Source organism: Neovison vison, chromosome 13, assembly GCF_020171115.1.
Source record: "Neovison vison isolate M4711 chromosome 13, ASM_NN_V1, whole genome shotgun sequence".
Classification (NCBI taxonomy): domain Eukaryota; kingdom Metazoa; phylum Chordata; class Mammalia; order Carnivora; family Mustelidae; genus Neogale; species Neogale vison.
The window spans coordinates 38,136,145-38,155,446 of NC_058103.1; the positions used below are offsets into that span (position 1 = coordinate 38,136,145).

Genomic DNA, 19,302 nt, shown 5'->3' on the forward strand with positions numbered 1-19,302 from the left:
TCTAAATCAAAATCAAGAGTCAGAGACTTAACCAACTGAGCCACCCAGGCACCCCTTCCCTTAAGACTTTTAATTGGATTTAATCCCTGGAAACAATTTACACTATAAAGGAAAGCAACTTGACTCTGATATTTAGAGGGTAAGTTCATCTCTCTGATGTTTAGTTTCACCTTGAGTCTAGTCCAGTCCAAATATCATATGGAAAAAAAACAGAAAATAAGTTCCTCAGTAAGTTCAGTATTCGAAATCATATTTTCCTTGCAGTAGATGAATTTAATCTTATATGCAAGGAGTTTAAAATATAATCACTCTTTCCTGTAGCTATATCTTAAGAATTACAAGAAACAATTCCTACTTCCATCTTTTTAAAAATCTACAACCTCATACATGTTGGCTTTGACACTTGTACTTGGTCTGACCACCAAAGTAGTGAGTCAAAAGTAGTTAATACTATTTTTTCTGCATACCTATCTATCAGTATCTTTCAGAGAAAAAAAGTTTTGGCTCACTCTACTACATATGCTGTCGCTAAAAATGTACTGCTCGTGGTGCTCAGTTTTCTCCTCAGAATTCAAATTCAGATTATTTTAGACTCTTTTTCTATAAATAGGTAGAGGTAGATTTATGATTGGCAGGAGGAAGAGAGGGAGAAAAAAGATGATGAAAGAGACAATAAGTGGAGTTTTAAAGTGTCCTTGTTACTAAACCATGTAAGTCATTTCTGATTGACACATCAGATACAGAATCTTAAGCACAAATGTGGGAAACAGAATGTTAGTGAAGAGTAGAACTTATTTATTGCTTTCTTAAGGTTAGGAGCATATAGAAATGCAGTAAAATGGCCACCTTTGTCACCAAGAAAGTACCTAAAGCCCACAAAATGAGTTAGGTTTCCTAAAAGCCTGAGGGTAAAAACGATCCTATGGTGTTTGTTATAGCATTCACTCTCTTAGTCATCACTCCATTGGTTACAAGTTACAAGAAACAATTTAAACCTCCTCAGAGAAAAAGGGGAATTACTAGTTCACATAATCCAGAAGGGATGGGTATAGCAGGGAAAGACTAAAATCAGGGACTTATATCTTTTCTCTCCCAACCTCTCATCCCCACTTTCCTTTCTTGTGGGCAACACTCTCTGTTACTTAAAACCACCTTTAACAGGTGATATTTAAAAATCCCCCCCAAATATGTTTGTATCATATAAATTGGAACGCTTATGCCAATGAAATCCTGTACCTTCTAAGGTAAATAAAAACTTTAAATAAACATAAAAAACTGCCTCAATATGCTTATCTTGGAGTCCTAAAATATAATCAATAATTATACAAGTATAAATATACTTTATGAAACGTTTTTTTCTGCCAGTTTCCCACACTAATGTTCTTTTAAAGTAACAACTGAATTTCACTCTTATTCAATGCATGAAACAAAAGCGAAGATTTATTGAGCATATATTTTATTGATTGCTTGTATTGTTTCACACTTAAGCCTCACAACTCTAAGATATAGTAAATATTATCCCCATTTTACAGATGAGAAATTACAGCATAGAGAGGTTCAGTACCTTTCCTGAAGCTATACTGTTAATAAGTGCTAGAGCAGGGATAGGTAATAGAAGTTCTTGCAGGAAGCAATCAGTATGAGTGAGATCCTATGGTATTTGTTTTTCTCTAGCTGACCTATTTCACGTAGCATAACATTCTCTAGCTCTATCCAAGTCATTGAAAATGGCAAGATTTCATTCTTTTTTACGGTTGAGTAATATTCGTGTGTGTGTGTGTGTGTGTGTGTGTGTGTGTTTGTGTGTGTGTACATACAACTTCTTTATCCATTCATCAGTCAATGGGCTCCTGGCTCTTAACATAATTTGGCTGTTGTAGATAATTCTGCTATAAACATCCCTTCATGTCAGTATTTTTGTATCCTTTAAGTAAATACCTAGTAGTGTAATTTCTGGGTCATAGAGTAGTTCTATTTTTAACTTTCTGAAGAACTGCCATACTGTCTTTCAGAATGGTTGCACCAGTTTGCATTCCCACCAACAATGGAAGAGGGTTCCCCTTTCTCCACATCCTTGTCAACGCCTGCTGTTTTCTATGTTGTTAATTTTAGCCATTCTGACAGGTGTAAAGTGATATCTCATTGTAGTTTTGACTTGCATTTCCTTAATGATGAGTGATGCAGAGCATCATTTTAATGTCTTTTGGAAATCTGTAGGCCTTCTTTGGAGAAATGTCTTTCATGTCTTCTATTTTTAATTGGATTATTTGTTTTTGAGTATTGAGTTGTATCAGTTCTTTATATATTTTGGATACTAACCTTTTATCAGATTTGTATTTTCCCTGACAATGAGTGAGGTTGAGCATCTTTTCATGTTGAGCATCTGGATGTCTTCTTTGGAAAAATGTCTATTCATGTCTTCTGCCCATTTTTTAACTGGAGTATTTGGTTTTTGGTTGTTGAGTTTTATAAGTCCTTCATATACTTTGGATGTTAGCCCTTATCAGATACATTATTTGCAAATATCTTCTCCCATTCCAAAGCTTGCCTTTTAGTTGTGTTGATTGTTTTCTTTGCTGTGCAGAAGCTTTTTATCTTGATGAAGACCTAATAGTTTATTTTTGCTTTTGCTTCCCTGGAAGAAATGGATTAACTCTTAGAAACATATAAGCTACCAAAACTGAAACAGGAAGAAATAGAAACCTTGAACAGACCAATAACTGGCAAAGTAATGAAAAATCATCCAACAAACAGAAGGCCAGGGTCATATGGCTTCCCAGGGGAATTCTACCAGACCTTAAATAAGAGTTAATACCTATTCTTCCCAAACTGTTCCAAAAATAATAGAAATGGAAGAAAAACTTCCAAACTCCTTCTCTGAAGTCAGCATTACCTTTATTCAAAACCAGACAAGGACCCCACTAAAAAGGAGAATTATAGGCCAATATCCCTGAAAAATATGGATGCAAAAATTCTCAACAAAATACTAGCAAATTGAATCCAACAGAACATTAAAAGAATTATTCACCACTATCAAGTAGAACTTATTCCTGGGCTGTAGGGGTGGTTCAATATTTGTAAATCAATGTGATGTACAACATTAATAAAAGAAAGGATAAGAACTATATGATACCCTCAACAGAGGCAGAAAAAACATCTGATGAAGCACAACATCCATTCATACTAAAAACTCTCCACAAAGTAGTTTTAGAGGGAACATACCTCAACATATTAAAGGCCATATACAAAAAAAACCAGCAGCTAATGTAATCATCAAGGAACAAAAACAGAGTTTTTCCTCTATGATCAAGAATAAGAAGGATATCCACTCACACAAACTGTTATCTAATACAATACTGGAAGTTCTAGCCTCAGCAATCAGATAACAAAAGGAAATAAAAGGCAACCAAATGGGCAAAGAAGAAGTTAAACTTTCACCATTTACAGATGACATGATACTCTATATAGAAAACCCAAAATATTCCACCAAAAAATTGCTAGAACTACTACATGAATTCAGTACAGTTGCAGGATACAAAATCAATGTACAGAAATCTGTTGTATTTCCATATACTAATAATGAGTGACAGAAAGAGAAATAAAGGAATCAGTGTCATTTATAATTACATCAAAACCCATAAGATACCTAGGAATAAACCTAACCAAAGAGGAAAGTATCTGTATTCTGAAAAGTATAAAACACTTATGAAAGAAATTAAAGATGACACAAAGAAATGGAAAAATATTCCATGCTTACGGACTGGAAGAACAAACATTGTTTAAATGTGTATAGTCCGCCAAGCAATCTACACATTTAATCAAAATACACACCCTATCAAAATACCACCAGCATTTTTCACAGAAGTAGAATGATCCTAAAACTTGTATGGAACCAGAAAAGACCCCAAATAGCCACAGCAACCTTGAAAAAGAAAAGCAAAGTAGGAGGCCTCACAAGTCCAGTCTTCAAGTTATCTTACAAAGCTGTAATGATCACAAAACACAAAAACAGATGCACAAATCAATGGAACAGAAGAGAAAACCCAGAAATAAACCCAAAATTATATGGTCAACTAATCTTTGACAAAGTAGGAAAGAATATCCAGTGGAAAAAGTCTGTTTAACAAATGGTCTTGGGAAAACTGGACAGCTACATGCATAAGAATGAAACTAGACCACTTTCTTATATCATACACAAAAATAAATTCAAAATAGATGAGAGACCTAAATATGAGACAAGAAACCATCAAAATCCTAGAAAAGGAAACAGCCAGTAACCTCTTTGACACTGGCTGTAGGAACTTGTCTCCTGAGGCAATAGACACAATGTTGAATCATGAAATATATAGGGATTTCTCATTTTACATTGGTATCATTTATGCATGTTTGTTAACACAAAAAATGATACATCAAAAGGAGAGTAAGTCCAAGAAATCTGAGTTGCTTACTGTCAGTCACTCACAGTAACAAAGTCATCTCTCTCAGTCCTAAAAATGCCACTTTCCCAAGGGCTGACTATGCTGATGTACAAAGTGACAGAACAAAACAAAGGAAGAGAATTATTTTAACCCTGAGAAGCTAGAAAGTAGAAAAAGTAACAATTTTTCTAATTCTTCCCTAAAATCTCTAGTATTCAGCATATAATAGTGATAAAATGTCTTCTGTTGACTTACCCTTTAGGTATTAAATGAATAAAGCTCCTAAAAGAATTTGTATTAGTTCTCAGTACTACTTTGATGAAGTAACTACAAGAGAGGCTACCAGAGTGAAGATTTTTCACATTATACCTTTACTCTTCTATTCTTCACTCTGTCAAAATATTTTGTCATGCAACAACATTTCTTTTATGAATCACTACAGCTTTCCTCTTAGCTTATCAAAGAGGCAGTTTCAATTAATAAAATAGTCACTTTACATTTGCAAATGAAGTAATTCAAGCTGAAGCCACCAGCAGAGCAGGGTACCATGGGACCAAGCACTACATGATTTAACAATGTGTTGTAATTACAAAGGTATCATTCGGGAAATTACCTAGAATATTCCCACGAACTGGCAGCCACCTTTCCTATCACCAGTGCAAATGGAAATTTAACACATATTTAGTAACTCACGCATGCAGATTTAGTGTGCATTATTCAAAATTCATGGAAATGAATCATATGCCATCATTTAATCTGCAGTGCTTTTCTTATTTTACATCTTATGCAGTCAAAGTGATTTAATGTACTTTTAGGTATTGTTAAATAAACTTGAACAAAGGTTAAAATCTGAAATGTTAACATGTTTTGTGCATGCGTGTGTGTGTGTGGCTGTCATGAAATAATTTTTCTAACACTTTCCATTTCCATTTCTTTAGCTAGCACATCTTCCTTTTAGTCAGGCATACATTTAATGATTTTTGACCCCTTATCCTTTGTGCTTTCAATAAAATTCAAATTCAAAGGTAAAATAATGCAGCCATTATATTTGTGTAAGTTTGTTATTTCACTTATGTCTGCCATTTTTTTAAAATTAAAATCATGTGGACCAAATTATATGTGAGTCTTTCATATACACTTCAAAGAGAACATTATCTGTGGACAGAGGTAACAAAAGCATCACTGGGCCTCTTCAGGGAAATGGGAACAGCGGTACCGGGATCTGTGTGGTAAAGCCTGTGCGCACCTACCCACTCGTGTGAGTACATGGGAAAGGACAACAAACAACCTGGAAATCGATGGACTTGTCTCTTATTCTGCACTGATTGATAAGATAGAAGTGATCAGTGGTGTCAGATGATTTGACTAAAGAATCTTGAACCCTACTCTGTCACTAATATTCTGTCTCTTGATGTGAAACATTCACTAGGCAAAGCTGAAATCAGACAAAATAATGAGAGGTGTTGAATTTATTTGACTAACTTAAATATTGCTTGACCCAGTCTTCTATTTGCCCCAAGAATATGTTTATTAAAAAAAATCTTCTCAGCATTCTCTCATAAGCCACATATTAGGCATATCTTTAATTTGCACTAATGAAGGAAAAGTTAAAAAGCAGAACACCAACAGTTAATCTAAGCCATTCCCAGTGATTCTGGGTAACCTGAGTAATTTCTTGGAAAAGGCTTCTGAGTACAGAAATCCCAGAAACTGGATATCCTTGAATCACTGCTTATACAGTTATTTTTTAAGTGTGTTTCTTGGATCTCTGAACTGTTATGAAACTTTCAAAACTACTGAAAATTTTTTTCACAAATTTTCTAAAGTAGATACTACACTAGATCTTAGCCAAAAGGCCGAGAAGTAGAAAGAAATGTTTAACAGGTAAGAAATCTGCATCTCAGGTTTGTTTTTTATTGGTTAATCAATTATAAGCTCCAACAGAGCAGCAAAAGAATTTTTCCAGGGGGCACCTGGGTGGGTCAGTTGGTTAAGTTTCCAACGCTTGATTTTCCCTGAGGTCACCATCTCCAGGTCCTGAGATTGGGCCCTGCATCAGGCTCTGCACTCAGTGAAGCGTCTCCTTGAGATCTCTCTATCCCTTTCCCTTTGCCCCTCCTTACCCCACCCCACCTGCATTTGCTCATTTCTAAAATAAATAAATCTTTAAAAAAGAGAGAGAGAGAATCTTTCCAGTAGTATAAAGCCTTTGATGCATGCCTCTTTTATTTATTTGGGTTTTTTTAGATTTATTTGATGTCCTCAACAGCCCAACTGTGGAAGGAGCCGAGATGTCCTTCCACAGAATGAGATAAAGATGTGGGAGATATATATATGTGTGTGTGTGTGTGTGTGTGTGTGTGTACACATACATACACAACAGAATATTGCTCAGCCATCAGAAAGGATGAATATCTACTATTTACATAGACATGGATGGAACTGGAGGGTATTATGCTAAGTGAAATAAGTCAATTGGAGAAAGACAATTACCATATGGTCTCACTCATCTGTGGAATATAAGGAATAGTGGATCGACAGGGGAAGGGAGGGAAAACTGAATGGGAAAAGAATCACAGAAGGAGAGAAACCATCAGAGAGACTCTTGACTCTGGGAAATATGCTGATGGTTGCAGAAGGGGAGGTGGATGGGGAGATGGGGCAACTGGGAGACTGGCATTAAGGAGAGCATATGATGTGATGAGCACTGGGTGTCACATTCAACTGATGAAATACTAAACACTAAACTTAGAGAGGGAGACAAACCATAAGGGGCTCTTAATCTCAGGAAACTGAGGGATGCTGGAGGGGAGAGGGGTGGGAAGAATGGGGTGGCTGAGTGATGGACACTGGGGAGGTCTGCAAATTGTGTGAGTGCTCCAAATTGTGTAAGTCTGATGAATCACAGATCTGTACTCCTGAAGCAAATAATACTTTATATGTTAATAAAAAAATAAAATACCCTAGCTGAAAAATGCAGAATTATTTTTCAAGAATATTATGCAACTATTACCATGTGAAGGATAAATAAAAAAATATGGTTAGAAGATAAATCTTGCATAGTCTCATCTTCTCTCAGCATGAATCTTGAGAAATGGGTACCCGCAACATCTGCATACATTTGTTATGTATTATTTTTGACGATCTTTTAGCCATACACGAGTATAAGCATTCTTCTTACTTTTGTCTAATGTTCATTTCACAGGGGCTTCACTGTACTGCCAATGAAGGGAGACAAAGGTTTTTGCCTTATTTATATTCCATTAACTTCTCACTTTAGGTATTTGCTGCATAGCAATAGATAACACCTATTCTCTCCCCTCCACCTTTTTTGTGTTAACAATATATACCTAGAAATACATAAGGCATATTTTCTTGCTAGAGGTTGCTCTCCAGGGTTAATCCTACGATCCATTAGGTCCCAGGCAAACACACTTGCAGAGTCCTAGTAGGTCTTTGTGAGACATAGTGATTTATTCTAGAAGAACACATAAAGAAGTAGTACTTATGTATTTGTTTATTGTCTAGTCAGTGCACATGGAGAATCTTTCTAGTGTATAAATACCATCTCTTTCTGCTCAGGTGCAGAAACCATTTCTTCATTTTCTTTATTGTCAAATGTGCTATTCCCAACTAATTTCACCTCTCCCAGCATGAGAAAAAGCAAGCAATGTTTTTAACTCATGAAGCTATGGCTCTGGCAAACTGTACTGAAACAAACAGATTCTCTTGCCTCTGCAAGCATCTCTAATACCATTTAGCTAATCCTGGTAATCTCATTATTTATGAGGTTGCTTCACTTCATCATACCACCTTTCAGTGACTCTTTCAAAGACTGTTACTATAGATAATAATCACAAATGAAAATCTTACCCAGAGTATGTAGGAGAATGTGAAGGATATTTTCTGATTATGTTAAATTTGCCATTTAGAATTTTATAGCAAAGAAGCAAAAGAACACAGGCTCTTTTTTTTTTTTTTTAAGATTTCATTTACTTATTTGCCAGACAGAGATCACAAGTAGGCAGAGAGGCAGGCAGAGAGAGAGCCCTACTGAGTAGAAAGCCCAATGTGGAGCTCGATCCCAGGATGCCTGGATCATGACCAAAGCCAAAGGCAGAGGCTTTAACCCACTGAGCCACCCAGGTGCCCCAAGAATGTATGTTCTAACCCTGCCTTCTCTTAAACACTTTAGCCATAATCACTACATTCCTAGAATATGATCTTTTTCAGTGTTTACTACACCCTTGCCTTTTAAGCACTGCCTCCAGAGGGAAAGGGAGACAAGAGGGGAGACAAGCAACCCCATTCACATAAGAAATATCTGTCCCTCATCTGCATCTGGGGAGGCTTAAAATCCATATGGGAGAACAAAGTGTCACCACTTGGACTGGAGACAAGAAGGGTCCACTATCACCAAAGAGCTATGGCTTCAGAAGTCCTCCAAGGAGATCAGTAAAGCCACCTCAATAGGATGACTTTCCATGTGGTGTGGAGCCTGCAGTGTGGTGGGGCAACTTCCCTAGGTGGCAGCAGCAGAGAGTAAAGGGCACTTGCTGTTATCCTCTGGTGCTGTAGACCTAAGGCAGCTCAGATGAGTACACAGATGGGTGAGAAGTCTAGCCTGTGGGCAGAACTAAAGGCTCAGATTGATGAGTAGATAGCCTCTAGCCCAGAGGCCTGAGACTTCCTTGGGTCCAGCATGAGTGCGAGTCACATCACTGCCAACCAGTGTGCCTGCCCCATTCTAGTGACCTAATCTTCTTTGATTCTAGGAAAAGAATATTATGGACTGGAGAAAGTTCAAGACCTCCTAGGACTTCTAATCATTTTAGGAGTTGGAGTAAAGGCTTGAAGAGCATTCTAAGCGATAAAACAGAAATGGAGCTCATGGGATCTTGGGAGGAGATGCCCTTCATGGACAGCACTACTGGTTCAGATCAGTCCAAGGTACAAGAAAGGACTCAGAAGGTACTCCAAAGCACAGAAGGCCTTGAAGCAGCGTGTGCATGTCTTTCTATTTTAGAGCCCTGTAAAAAAGAACCTGCAGTCTATTTTGGCCATGTTAGTGTAGCTAGTACTAAATGTAGTGGTGGCTATATTCAACTGTAATAATCTGGCTCCATTTTTGATGTTTGACTGCTGATAGCTTTCAAGTCCCTCTAGCTCCCTTTCCTTTTCTCCTCCACATCTAGGCAAACTGATAAAGTCCAGATGCTCTCTCCTTGGCCCTGGTGGGAAGTTCAAGCCAACCAACCTGTTCTACACCCAGTAACTCCCCATGCCTGCTCGACTCCTAACCACAGTAAATAACAAGCCAGTCTTCTTTCTGGGTTTTCTCAGCCCATTTTTGAACCTGACTGGGAGCCTGTCTCACTCTCCCCAGAAATTCTCATTTTTTAATAATTTTTTTTCATATTCTCTTGCGACAATGTACAGTCATTAGCCTCAACAACCAAACTAAACTTTGGAGGTAAAGTGGGAGGCCATCCTGCTTCTGGGTGGCAAACACAATAGAAAAAATTTAACAGTCTGGCATTTGCAAAGCCAAGAAAGAGAAATGTCAATTGTAGGATAGAGAGAGGCTGGGCTGTTACAGTTAACCAAGTTTAGCAGTTTGAATTCCTCTACTCCTAAGACACAGACTCATTTTACAATGAAATTTAAGGACATCCAAATTTTGAGGTAAATCTGCTTGCTACAATGACTGACTAGCAACCTCAGCGTATTTTGGGTAGATAATATGAGGCCCCAGCTCTAATAAATTCTAACCTACAACTATTGTAGCAGCTACAGCTACACTTGTATGGGCAGATTGCTTTAGAAAAGGAACATGTGGTATTTAAAAACTGTCAAATAGTTACATATGCTTTCCCTAATTAAAGGCCTGCAATTTCCTTATAAGCAAGCTTGCTCCCAAAACAGAAACACATTTATTATCTCCATGTTCACCATTCACTTTGAACTTTTAACCAAAGATCATATCCGTGCAGCATAAATGTTGACAATAGCTACCATGTTTTATAAAACAAAATTTGAAAGATAAGGTAGTAAGTATCAGTGCTTTGATTTTGTTCCAGACATTTATCTTTGAACAATGAACACATTTAGTGGAATAAGAACAACTACCATTTTATCCTTCCCACAAATTCTGTAGGTTAAGAATTTGGAAAAGGCATTACATGGAAGACTCATCTGTGGTTCATAATGTCTAGAGTCTTGGTGGTAAGACCCAAACGCCTGGAAATGAAGCAAACAGTTGGGAATAAGAATCGCCCGGAGGTTTTCTCACTCACGTATGGCACCAGGGCAATACTTCAAAGGCTGGACTTTTAAGAAGAGGACCTACCATCAGCAGTTTCTCCATGTGGCTTGGATTTCTCAGAGGAGCAGACTGGTTGTAAGAAAAAGCCTTCAGAGGGAGGGAGGGAGACAGGGATACTTAGGAGAAAGTAAGGCAGAAACTGCAAAGCCTCTTTTAACTCAGCCCTGAAAGTCAAGCAAGCCTCACTTTCACTGCATTTTATTACTAACAAGTCTGCCTCTGAGGTCAGGCAAGATTCAAGCACAGGGAATTAAATTCTACCTCTTAACAGAGAAGTAGCAAGGTAGCACCAAAAAAAAAAAAAAAAAAAAGGGTGACGGCGAAACATCTTTGAAGACTGTGGTGACAAAAATGGTCAGAAAGGACTTTAAGACTTACTGGCTATGTTGATGGGATTGGAATGTTGAAGAATCCCCCTGATTTATCTGGATGACTACATGATATTTACTCAAGTGTCTTCTCTTCCTTCACATTTAGAGTCACTAATATCATACCCAATGCCATTGGCCTCCACTGCAAAGGGAGCTCACAGACCATGGAAATGTTCTACTGTTGAAATTAAAGGTAGGAGGTGGGGCAAGCATTTGGTCTCTCACTTCTTTAAGCATTGAATACCTGCAAAATTCTCTTCTATTATTTAACAGAATATTGTTCCATCCCTTTGACCCATGTGGTTGAACAGAACATATTAAAGTCAGCACTTTCTGACTTCCACTTCAATATACCAGCAGCTCCCAGGAAACCAAGTAGTTACAATTTGAAATTCAATAATTTTGCCATTATATCACACCACCTCTCCAGGCACATGTATGTGGGTTAAGTGGAAAAGGGAGGGTTATAAAGGGTGTACCAAGACTTAACCACAATAACTGAAAGAATTATGATTATAGTGACAAAGAAGGGAAACAAAAGAATGTGCAACCACAGAAGAAGTCTTGTTTTGGGGTGGTATTTTTCATTTTAAGAGGAAAATTTATGTCCAAGTACAGATCATAAGATGTGACACAATCTTATTGTCATGTGAAAGAAGACCTCTAATCTTTCAGTCAATTGAACACAATCACAACCATGGATTTATTGATACAAAACATCAAACTTAAAATATAGTATGTTCAAGTCAACAAAACAAAGAGGCAACTCATGGAATGGGAGAAAATATTTGCAAATGACACTACAGACAAAGGACTAATATCCAAGATCTATAAAGAACTCAAACTCAACACACACAAAATAGATAATCACGTCAAAAAATGGGCAGAAGACATGAACAGACACCTCTCCAATGAAGACATACAAATGGCTAACAGACACATGAGAAAATGTTCATCATCACTAGCCATCAGGGAGATTCAAATCAAAACCACATTGAGATACCACGTTACACCAGTTAGAATGGCCAAAATTAACAAGACAGTAAACAACATGTGTTGGAAAGGATGTGGAGAAAGGGGAACCCTCTTACACTGCTGGTAGGAATGCAAATTGGTGCAGCCACTTTGGAAAATGGTGTGGGAATTCCTTAAGAAATTTAATATAGAGCTACCGTATGACCCTGCAATTGCACTACTGGGTATTTACCCCAAAGATACAGATGTAGTGAAAAGAAGGGCCATCTGTACCCTAATGTTCATAGCAGCAATGGCCACAATCACCAAACTGTGGAAAGAACCAAGATGCCAGGCAACAGAAAAATGGATAAAGAAGATATGGTCCATATATACAATGGAATATTATGCCTCCATTAGAAAGGATGAATACTCAACTTTTGTATCAACATAGACGGGACTGGAAGAGAGTAAGCTGAGTGAAATAAGTCAAGCAGAGAGAGTCAATTATCATATGGTTTTGCTTTTTTGTGGAGCATAAGGAATAACACAGAGGACATGAGGAGATGGTGAGGAGAAGTGAGTTGGGGTAAATCGGAGGTGAGATGAACTGTATGAGACTGCGGACTCTGAGAAACAAACTGAGGGTTTTGGAGTGGGGGGGGTGGGGGATGAGTGAGCCTGGTGGTGGGTATTAAGCAGGGCATGTATTGCATGGAGCACTGGGTGCGGTGCAGAAACCATGGATCTTGGAACACAGAAAAAATAAAATTAAATTTAAAAAAATATATAGTGTGCTCACATGAGGACAAAGAGATATCAGCAGCAACCTTTAGGAACTTTGGTGCTCTTGTAACTCGTGCATTAACCCATTTAAGAAAAAGTCAGCACAATGGAACATGACGACAGTAATAAAGATCCCCCCTGCCATTCAAGTGTTAGGATAATGCTGAACTCTGCAGTTCGATAATTAGAGGGAATGATGATGCCCTGATAATATTCTGCTGTACCAATGATGTTTACTGTATTCAAAATCGTTAATAATACACTTTATTTCCTTGGTCAAAAGACTTCCCATTACATCCTGCCTCATTTAATAAATATGTTGTTGAGATGTATTTCTAATGTTTTTTGGCATGTACCTTTCCTACTATCCAACACCCTATCAAAATAATTGGGAAGCTTATATATAAATTAGATTCTTGGTCCAATAGAGAAAAAATAATGTGTCCTGTTTGTTCACCATGAATCAATCAATATCTTCTAAATATCATTTATTAATTTGGGATATTTTACACAATTACTGAATTTCATAACAGAGTACTAAGACTAACCTTGATTCATCTATTTGCTATGTAATCAAGAGAAAATTACTCCATATTTCTGAGCCATAAGATTCTTATTTTACAATTATATTAAACTACATTATATACTTTTGGAGGGAATATTAAATAATATTATGCATGCAAAAATAGAATTCGTTGCATCTCTCATGAACTCACTAAATGACATTTTTTATTATTGCTAATGTAATTTGTGGTTCATAAAAAAACCCTATTATTTAGCCAAACTAATTTTTTAAAATTTCATAGAAAACATTTCTACCTAAGATGGAGAAAACTGAAAGCTTGTCACTCATCTAATACTGCCCCCACTAAAAATGGTTAAATTACAAAATCATAACTTTTCTTGAAGACATTAGAGAGCATTAGAGAATAAAGTAGATTGAAATCCAAAGAAACTGGGGTCCTTGGAGTGCCTGGGTGGCTCAGTCATTAAGTGTCTGCATTCAGCTCAGGTCCTAATTCCAGGGTCCTGGGATCCAGCCAAGCACCAGGCTCCCTGCTCAGCAGGAGGCCTGCTTCTCCCTCTTCCACTCCCCCTGCTTGTACAAGTTCCTTCTCTTGCTGTGTGTGTGTGTGTGTGTGTGTGTGTGTGAAATAAATAAATAAATAAAATCTTAAAAGAAAGAAAAGGAAATTGGGATCCTCCAGGAAGAGATGTGTTGTGAAAGCTACCTTCCTTGTGACAGAACACTGGAGGCTCTGAGTATCAGAAGTAGGCAAGAACCATTAGCTTTAAAAAAATATATTTTTTGGGGACGCCTGGGTGGCTCAGTTGGTTAAGCAGCTGCCTTCGGCTCGGGTCATGATCCCAGCGTCCTGGGATCGAGTCCCACATCGGGCTCCTTGCTTGGCAGGGAGCCTGCTTCTCCCTCTCCCTTTGCCTGCCATTCTGTCTGCCTGTGCTTGCTCTCTCACCCTCTCTCTCTCTAATAAATAAATAAAATCTTTAAAAAAAAAAAATATATATATATATTTTGGGGTGCCTGGGTGGCTCAGTGGTTAAGCCGCTGCCTTCGGCTCAGGTCATGATCTCAGGGTCCTGGGATCGAGTCCCGCATCGGGCTCTCTGCTCAACAGGGAGCCTGCTTCCTCCTCTCTCTCTGCCTGCCTCTCTGCCTACTTGTGATCTCTCTCTGTCAAATAAATAAATAACATTTAAAAAAATATATATATATTTTTTGAAGATGTTATTTATTTGAGAGCCAGCAAGAGAGCGCAGGAGCAAGGTGAAGAGGGAGAAGCAGGCTCTCCGCTGAGCATGGAGCCCCATGGGGGGCTAGATCCGAGCATCCTGGGATCATGACCTGAGTTAAAGGCAGATGCTTAACCAACTGAGCCACCCAGGCGCCCCCATTAGTTTAAAATGTTAATGAACTCCTAAAGGCTGAGTGTTAGGTAGTGTGAGTGTAAGACCTCTGGTAGTCAAAGAAAGGACAGTTGCAGCTATTCAGGCTTTTTCTATGGAGGTCCACTGGGCACATATGGGAAAAACTGGAGGCAGAGAGCCTACCCTTGTCACAAAGACCTCCATAAGGAGAGTAGAAGCTGTTATGAAAAAGCACGAAGTTCTACATCCCACCGCCCTCATTTCCTGAAAATAAAAAACATAAGCCCTCAGGGAGGAGCAGCTAAGTCCGTCTTCCCAGAGGTAAAATTCAAGTAGGGAAAAGTTAAATGAATAAAAAACCTACCAGTAAGAGAGGAGTCAGAAGCGGTCCAGGGACTATAATCTCATAACAACAATTTTAGGGATTTTCTAACACTGGAGGAAGGACAGAGAATTCTCACCAAGGTACGAGGCAGAGTTTGACTGCCACAGGAAACAGGGGAGGAATGCTAAAAAAAACCCAACCCTGAAACTCAAAAAACAAGACCTGCCTAAGACTTGAGGCATGACAGGGAAAACAGGGAATTCTAGTATCACACCATCACACTGGCCACCAACAAGAAACAGGCAGGAGCAGTCTACAAAGGGGGAAGTGGCACCACAGAGACTCTCCTTTGCTGCACTTTCACAGGAAAGGCTGAAAACTGAGAGTGGAATAGCAATACTGAGAAAAACCTTCATCCAAGCTCCAACCCTAAGCACAAGGTAACAGTGAAACATTCCAACCCAGTTAGGTGGTGAAGGAAACAATATCAATAACAAACTCCAAACACACACTCTTGATTAGATTGATTCAATCCCCAACATTAATGGTCTAGCAGAAGAAATGAGGCTATTTATCTCTGTCTCTACTTTCTACACAGATATGCAACATTCAATTACAAATGAGATAAAAGGAGAAAAAGAAGAAACACACTGTCAACAAACAAAGTAAGTTACAGAAAGAGACTCCGAGATGATGCAGATGATGGAACTACAGGACAATGAATTTCAAATAACTATAATTAATATGTTAAATAGGCTCTAGTGGAAATAGTGTGAAAAAAATGCATGAACATCCGAGGTATTTCATCAAAACAGTGACACTATGAGAACAAGTGAAAACAGAAAATGAGGAGGAGGAGGAGGAGGAAGGAGATAATAGTAATAATAATGTAACTTAGATAACTCCTTCTGTTGACTCAATAGAATTGACATAGCCAAGGAGAGACTATGTAAACTTAGAAGATACATCAAGAGAAATTACCTTAACTAGGACTCAAAGAAAAAAAAAGTTAACAGGAAAACCTGAGATCACCCAAGAGATGTTGAATGATTTCATAAACTCTAACACAGGTAAATGAAATCCTGGAAGAGGAGGTGAAAAAAAAACACCCAAAAATCTGAAGCAATATCACAGAAAACTTTCAAATAGTAGTAAAAAACATAAATCAAATCTGAGAAGCTCATAGAAGGCCAAAAGCAATAAACACCTAAAGAAACACACTTAAACATATTAAAAATACTGAAATCAAAACTTAAGAAAAAAATTTGACAACAGCTAGAGGGGGGAAAAAGACACAAAGAAACAAAATTAGAATTACAGTACTTACTGTCAGAAACTATGCAAACCTGAAAAGGAGTGACAATTTGGAGTGACAATTTCAAAGTACTGAAAGAAAACTATTAACTGAGAATTCTATATTCAGCAAAAATATCTTTCAAAAATGACTACAAGTGAAAGCTGTTTCAAAAGAGAAGGCAGTGGGGGTGGGGGAGAGGCAGAATTCATTGCTTTGAGATTTGTGCTTTAAGAAAGTTTAGTGAAAAATTTTCAGCCAGCAGGGAAATTATACCAGGTAGGAATTTAGATCTACAAAAACAGATAAAGCCCTCCAACAATACTTGACATGGACATAAACATAAAAACATAATATACAGCATACAGAAAAGCAAAACATAACAATAATGTCAAAAACATGTATAAATAAATTAAAAGTAAGTTCAGGAAAAGGCATGAATGTATGTTCTCACCAATCTTCAATATCATAAGGGTAGTCCTGTAGAGCCACAAAACAAGAAAAATAAATAAAAGGTATATGGATTTCAAAAAAGTAAAAATAATCTCCTTATTTGTAGTAAGTGGTATTCTACTTGGAAAATTTCAAAGAACCTAAAATAAACCCCCTAGAGTCCACAAGTAAATGCAGTAACAACACCAGATACAAGGCCACACTCCTATGCCACTGCCATAGGAAACTGGAATAAATGTTAAATACCATCAAGTGGATATAAGTTAATATTTGGTAATAAAAGTATTATTAAATAAAATTAAATACTTAGGTATAAATCTAATAAAATGTGTACATAATTTATATACTTAACACTACAAAACACTGATGAAAGAAATAGAAGATTTTCCAAAGAAAAAGAAAAATATATTCATGAATTAGAAGACTCAATATTAATACATGACTTTCCCCAATTTGAGAATATATAAAATTCAATCCTGATCAAAATTCCTGCAATTTTTTATCTTTTGTAAACATCAACAAGCTGACTATAAAATCTGTTCAGTAAAGCAAAGAAACTAGAATAGCTAGTACAAATCTGAAAACAAGAACAATGTGGGAGGATTCATCACACCCAACGTCAAGACTAACAAAGTATTTACAGCAATCAATTGAGTGTGGTGTTGGTAAAAGTTTGGAAATATATGTATCAATGGAAAAGAACAGAGTCCAAAAACAGAGTCACAAAGATGTTGCCAATTTGTTTCTGACAAACTGCAAAGGCAATTTAATTAATAATGGTATTAACTAAAAAGATTAAAAATCATTTTCAAAAAATTGTATTAGATAATTAGGAATACTACACAAAAAATGAAAACCCTTTAATGTATACCTTATACTTTACACAGATTACCTCATTACATGTATAAATGTAAAATTTTAAAGTATACATTCTAGATGAGAACATAAGGAAAAATTTGTGACCTTGGTTTGAGGATAACTTTTTAGATACAATAACAAAGGCACTTAGTTGGATCTTATTAGAAAAAAAAACAACAACAAAGCTTTGAAAATGAAACAGTTGAGGGGCTCCTGGGTGGCTCAGTAGGTTAAGCCTCTGCCTTCCGCTCGGGTCGTGATCCCAGGGTCCTGGGATTGAGCCCCATGTCGGGCTCTCTGCTCTGCGGGGAGCCTGCTTCCTCCTCTCTCTGCCTGCCTCTCTGCTTACTTGTGATTTCTCTCTGTCAAATAAATAAATAAAATCTTAAAAAAAAAAAAAGAAAATGAAACAGTTGAAAACATTATTAAGAAAATGAAAAGAAAATCCACAAATGGAGAGGTAATTTTTGGAAATCATATACCTAAATAAGAACTTACATTCCAAAATACACAAAGAATGGTCAAAAATCAAGAAGAAAACAATTTATCATATTATGGTTAGATATGATGGGACGCTTCACCAAAGATTATATGAAACTTCCAGGGAAATGACTCAGTAGGAGGATTCTAGGCTCAGCTTGTCTCACAGATACACCTAGGTAACATCCACATCAGTGTAAATAACCCAGAAAATGACACGAAGACTGGCAGAACAGACTCTCCACAGCTAAACAATAAGAAGAGGCCACAACTAAGAGTATAGGAAGAGCAGAGACATAGTAGGGAGCCAAAGAGACCCTTAAGAATGTCTGCAGGAGGGAGGGATATTATGGGCACAGAGAAGACCTCATACCAGGTACCCCAGGAATGAAGGACCTCACACTAGGAAGAAAAATGACCATAATATTTGTCTTTGAAATCCAGAGGGGCCTAACTTCAATCGGTAAGACTTAACACCTGAAACTTTAAGAATCAGAAAGGTTGGCTCTGGGTGAGGCAGGGGGACAATAAGAAACTGAATCCTCACCCTTAAAGAGACAGCACAACAAACAGCCCTACTGAGATGCAGCATAGAAGCAGCAATTTAAAATTTTCTGGGGTATATGGGAAGGAGATTTACTTACTAATCTCTTGGCAAGTGCTGGAGGGGCATGGATCTTTGGGACACTTTTCAGAGCAAAAGAGTTGGTGGATACCACTTCCCTTCCCCTATCTGCCAGCCTAGATAAATGTACACCTATGGAAACCTGCACAGTGCCAAAACTCTCAACCTAGCTTCCTAACAATGAGCCCTGCTCCTCCATTGTACAGAACACACCCCTACCATCCCAGCCTGGGAAGGAGTTCTGCCAGGTAGCTGCAGGCCCCCTCATGTAGCAAACTTGCACAGACCTTGTTGGCACCTTGCTCCCTGCCCCTGCATTTTCTTGTGGACCTACCCCAATATGCCCTTGGATACAGCCCTCCCAAAGCATTGCCACAAGCTTGGCAGTGTGCAAGCAGCCTTGACAGGGGCAAGTACCACTCCAAAGGGACTCTTGCTCCAGAGATAGGGGAAGAGTCCTACTAGAGCCCTAACAGGGAGCTGGCAGGGGGAGGGGAAGCACTGGAGTAGACCGCTGGTCTGACTG

The 19,302-nt window shown here is 37.8% G+C and overlaps 1 pseudogene; it reads right to left on the bottom strand.

Moving 5' to 3' along the window:
* Positions 1-6,047: 6,047 nt before the first annotated feature.
* LOC122894789 lies at positions 6,048-6,286 on the bottom strand (annotated as a pseudogene).
* Positions 6,287-19,302: the final 13,016 nt, after the last annotated feature.